We start from the raw sequence: 5,610 nt of genomic DNA, 5'->3' as shown, positions 1-5,610 counted from the left end.
TATAAGGTCCGAAACCATGTGTCAGGAGCGTTCACGAAATGATGTGCATGGTTGTTAAGTCTTAGAATCTCTTAGGCAAATATTTGCTGTTTCAGAACAGAGCGCTTTTATGCATATTTGTTGTGCTGAATAAATGACTCTGACTGTGACAGTCCTGTGATGACACGTCATCTTATAATATTGTAGGGGAGGGGGAGATTTCCCCTTCTACCCCTCTTGAGTCCTTGTGGCTGGACTACTAATAAAATTAACACAAGACAGATGAACAGGAGAAAAAGCAACACATTTTAATTTGTGTGCACAGAGGTCTCCTAGAAATGGGACCTAAGAAGTGGCCAAAGCAGGCGGCTTTTATACTTTTTACACAAAGGAACAATACATTTGTGAGGAATTAACAGGACAAAGGAACACCGGTGTTTATAGTTAATGAAGAATCTAATCAGAGTTCGGGCTTGAGGTAGTCAGTTAAAGAAAGAACAGGCTTCTCAGCCCGAACTCCCTGTCTCTGGCCGTAAGGATGTCCTTCTGTGTCCAGATGCAGCGAGGGAACCTTTCACAGGGGGGATGTATTTCCTGCTTCAGGGAGACCGAGAGGAGGGTCAGAATGTCCCTCCTGCATCGGCTGTTTCTTAAGTAACTTTAATTCAAAATAATCAGTATGCCAGGGAGGCACATTTTGGGGTGGCCTGCCTGCACCCCAGCAATATCTATTCCTATTGTGGTCACTCTGCAGGACAGTGCAATCCATGTATAAGAGTGGCATTCTTCACTACTCAGCCATGAAAGAGAATGAAATAATGCCATTTGCAGCAACAGTGGATGGACCTAGAGATGATCATAGACAAATACCCTATGATATCACTTACATGTGGAATCTAAAATATGACACAAATGAACTAATCTACGAGACAGAAGCAGACTCACAGACACAGAGAACAGACTTGTGGTGGGCCAGAGGGCGGGGGGGGAGGGATGCACTGGGAGTTTGGATTAAAATATACACACTACTATAGGTAAAATAGGTAATCAACAAGGACTTAGTGTATAGCACAGGGAACTATATTCAATACCCTGTGATAAACCGTAATGGAAAAGAATGCAAAAAAAAAATGTATGTATGTGTATAACTGAATCACTTTGCTGTAGAGCAGAAATCAACACATTGTAAATCAAGTATACTTCAGTTAAATAAAAGAACAGCATCCTTCAAATAAAGGATATCATTACCTATTTGCGTGCGCGCGCTCACATACACACACACACACACACACACACACACACACACACACACACACCCCTTTCTTCCATGTAATATCATAATTAGATGGATAAAGGCGTCCGCAGGCGTTCTGTGATGTGCGCGATTCTAGTGAAGCCTAGCTCACTGCGTGTAGAACAGTGTCTCTTCACAGACACTTTTTAAAGCACCTGAACAATTTGATGAACATGGAAAGCCTGGAATAAGGAGCGCTTCTATTTTCAGTTATAAAGAATTATCTGTAAAGGAGGGTCATCACTGACCTATTTTTAATACCGAGCAGCAGAAGAGGCAGGTTACTAATTTGAAAGAATCACCACACCTTATCTAAAGGAAAAAGCATTGCCATCTAGTGCAAAACCAACAGAAAGCTTGGACTGTGTAGCAAATAATTAAAGTATACCTGGCATTATTTTATTCTATTTGCATTGTCTGCTTTCCATGTTTCTTCTAAGTCGTCAGAAATGATTTAACAATGTCTTGTTAGTACTGTTCTTATTTGAAGTGTAACCAATGAATATAACATGAACTTTTATGGAAAACTGAGACTCCTTTTTAGACGTGGCGTTATTGGCACCAAGAAAACTGTTCTGTTTCACTTCAAAACACATATAAGGTGGACACTCACTGTAGTCATTTTATTAAGTGCCAATGAGACAAAGTATTTGGTGTCAGGGTGACAGATTGCATTTCTTATTTTCCACCTGTTTTTATATCTTGAAATATGGTGTGTTCTCTTCCGGAAGCTAGTGATTAAGAAAAGTAAACACAGAAACAGAAGGCAAGGCGGAACGTATCATTTCTGTTTACCTGCAGGAAATTATGTAATAGACAAAATAATAGAAGTAAGCATAACCTCAAATAGCTTTAATTCTGTATCAAGGACTTTTTTTCTTTTTCCCTCAACATCATTTATTTCATTCTTCACCACTAAATATTGTAAAACTGTGGTGTGTCATTTAAATAATATATATTTTATTGAAGTACAGTTGATTTTCAATGTCATGTTAATTTCAGGTATACAGCACAGTGATTCAGTTGTATATATATAACTTTTGTGGATTCTTTTCTCTTACAGGTTATCACAGTATATTGAGTAGAGTTCCCTGTGCACTACAGTAGGTCCTTGTTAGTTGTCTGTTTTATATATAGTAGTGTGTCTGTGTCAATCCCGACCTCTTAATACATGTTTATACTTTGAATAGAACTGTTCATTTGTTTAGATTTTACTTTTCTGCCCAATTCTAAGACTGAAAGCACAGCTGGGACAGAGCCTCAGTGTTGTCAAATCTGGGCTGGAAATGGACCTGGGGATGACTGTCAATGACACCTGTGTTGCTGGACATCCCTTGGGAATTAGAAACAAAGGATTGGGATGGGGGGACCCTGGGGGAACACTGGGGACCCAGCTCAGCCTTGCCGACTGCACTTTCTAGTTGCTCTTTCGTAACCTCCCGTCTCTCATTAGCTGTATCCTCATTTTACACCTATGCCTCTTGCACACGAATGGACTCCTACCTCTCGGAATCGTGTCTTCTGACTCCACCGAGGCTGCTGTCAGGAACTCCGATACATTCCCTTCTTCTCAAAGGTGTGGTCAGGGTCCCTAAGAGTAAATTCTCCTTGACAATTAGCGGCACCCCCAGAAAAAAATCATAAGATAAAAATCCCTCCAAATAGCATGAAACATCGCAGACCCAGAGAATTATCTCTCATCCCGAATCATTTCATTAACCAATTAAATGAATGTCCTACCTTACATGTGAGAATTTTCTCCATTAAAAAAATGTGTACAGATTTTCATAGAAATAGTCAAGGTGCTTTATACTTCTTTTGTTGTTGTTCTCTGATGCCAAAGTTATCTATTTTTTGTTCAATTGCATGTTTACAGCAAAAGACAAGTAATTATAGATATTGACTTTGATTTAGTAGGCGGGGGCCCTTGGGGGAAGGAATTAGGGGAGAGAGAGAGAGATACACCTTGGAGATTCGTTGCTGAGAGAAAGGAAACAAAAACAAAGAAAAAAGCAAGTAGTGAAAATCATCAGTCCTGCAAAATCAAGACTGTGTCACAAGTGGCGCTCTCCCTGTAAAACAAAACAAGCAAAAACCAAACAAAATCCATACAAGTTATTCTTTTAGGATTCATGATGATGGATCCTCTGAAACCTCTGTGCGACGCAGGGCAATGGCTCTAAATGGCCCAAAGGCAAAGGTAGAATCCGGTCGAGTTGTTGCTGTTGTAAGTTGCCGTGAGTCTAACTTAAGTATGCCTTTGTTCCTGGTCTTTTTAGATCTTCCCCTTTTGCTGTTTTATCTCAGTTTGATGAGTCTATCTACTGCCTTTTTTTGGTTTCCTTTCCATTTTTGTGGGTCCATGTTTTTCTCCAGTTCTGGAAAATCCTTAGCCATTAAATCTTTGAGTACTGCCCATTTCCTGATTTGCGTATTCTCTTGTGATTAGATGTGTGCCAGATCTTGACATTTTCTGCTTCCTATGTATTTTTCTCATAATTATATCCCCGAACTGCGTTTTTCAGTCCTTTTCTATTTTCATATTCGTTCCCTTAAGCTATAGATAAATTGTTATGCATCTTTTGGATTTTTAAATTCAAAGATTTTCTAAAATGTCAGTATTGTTCTTTTTGACGTGACACCGATTGCTTTCAAAAGTGATGCTCACACCCTCAGATTTTTCCTTATCCTCGGAATGCCTTTAAACATTCCAGACCTGGCTTTTATATTCTTTGTACGATAATCCCAATTATAGTATGGCTTTGCGTTCCCGAATCCTCTCTTTTTGTCGCTCAGAGAGGCTTCTCCTCTTGGATTTTGGTTATTTATTTTGTGATCTCATCTTTGATTCAACATAATTGCAGCATCTGTGCCCTCGGTGGGAATTGCTTTCTCCCAGAGATATTTGCTCTGGCTTCTGCCGGAAGCTAAGATAAATACTGACCTAAGACCAGTTTAGCTCCTGCCAAGAATGCTGCCTGCTAGAGGGCTCCCGGGTCCTGCTCACCCATCTTGTTTGATGGGCCCCGGCCTGAATCGCCAGGTTCCTTCCACGGTGTTCGTATTTAATCCCAAACACACACACACCAAACAAACAAAAACATTTGACCTTGCCCACAGCCTACGTTTCAGTTTCGACTCATCGGATTTGCTTTTCATTGGTTGTTTCACATTGTTTGGGGTTCTTGAGATTTTCTTTCTTTTTTAAAAACTCTTATTCTATTGGGGTAGGAACACTTCACGCGAGCTCTGTCCTCTTAACAAAAATTTAAGTGGATGGTATTGTTGACTCAAGGTATGCTGTTGGACAGCAGAGCTAGAACTCACCTTGCTTACCTGAAACTCTGTGCCCTGTGATTCCAAACTTCCCATTTCCACCTCCTCCCAGCCCCAGGCACCTCAGAACAGTCTGAGCCCATGGATTGGACTGTCTTAGATTCCACTTATAAGTGGGATCGTGCAGTGTTTGTGTTTCTGTGGCTCGTTTTATTTCTCTTGGCATGATGTCCTCGAGGTTCCTGCATGTCCCATATTGCAGAATTGCTTTGCTTTTAAAGGCTGAATGGTACTCCGTTGTATGGATCTAGCAAATTTTCCTTTTCTCTTCATCTCTCAGTGGACACTTAGGTGGTTTCCACAACTTGGCTCTTGTGAATAATGCTGCAGTGAACATGGTTGTGCAAATATCTCTTCAGTATCCTGATTTCAATCCTTTTGGATAAATACCTTGGGATTTTCTTTCACTTGTTAGGAGATCTGCCAATTCTTAAAGGCTTATAGAAATGTATGCAGGGTCCAGGCTGTATCGTATTACAAGTCTCTTCAGGAAATCCACTCGTGCACACGTAAGAGTTTCCCAGCACCTTAGTGAAAAGGTTTTGAGGATCATCTCAGGAAAAACAGACCTTAATCTTAAGACTCGTATTATTCCCGGATTCTACTCTGCTTATAGAATACGAGTCAGACTCCTTGCCGTTACATACAAGGGGCTCTGTGATTTTTCCCTTTCACGTATTTCATCGTCTCGTCATCCTCTGTGTCTACACGTGTATTAGGCTCCAGTCATGTTGGGCTACTTAGAAAGCTTGTAATGCACATTTCACATCAGTCTCCCTCCAGCATCCCTCCACACCCATTCCTTCTACCTTCTAGACACACGGAGAAATCACGTCTGTCATCCTGTCTTACAGTTCGGGATGGCACGTGATTGGGTTCTATCCAGTGACCCGTGGATGGACGCTGCTCCCAGAACTAACCAATAAGTACCTCTGACGTCATGCTACGCTTTCTCTTTCCTGACCTGTGAGTTTCCAGTGACCCGTGGATGGACGCTGCTC

General features: G+C 41.0%; 1 long non-coding RNA gene across 1 annotated transcript in view; it reads right to left on the bottom strand.

Moving 5' to 3' along the window:
* Nucleotides 1-3,813: 3,813 nt before the first annotated feature.
* Nucleotides 3,814-5,610, bottom strand: part of LOC114905646 — a 2,955-nt gene continuing 1,158 nt past the window's right edge. The window contains exon 2 of the long non-coding RNA XR_003796309.1: nt 3,814-5,573. This is a non-coding gene — a long non-coding RNA (uncharacterized LOC114905646). The remainder of the gene's footprint in view (nt 5,574-5,610) is intronic.

Source organism: Monodon monoceros, unplaced genomic scaffold (genome assembly GCF_005190385.1).
Source record: "Monodon monoceros isolate NGI ecotype Baffin Bay Population unplaced genomic scaffold, NGI_Narwhal_1 Super_Scaffold_22, whole genome shotgun sequence".
Taxonomy (NCBI): domain Eukaryota; kingdom Metazoa; phylum Chordata; class Mammalia; order Artiodactyla; family Monodontidae; genus Monodon; species Monodon monoceros.
Note: the sequence above shows the minus strand (reverse complement) of the source record. Positions and strands in the feature narration are given on the sequence as shown.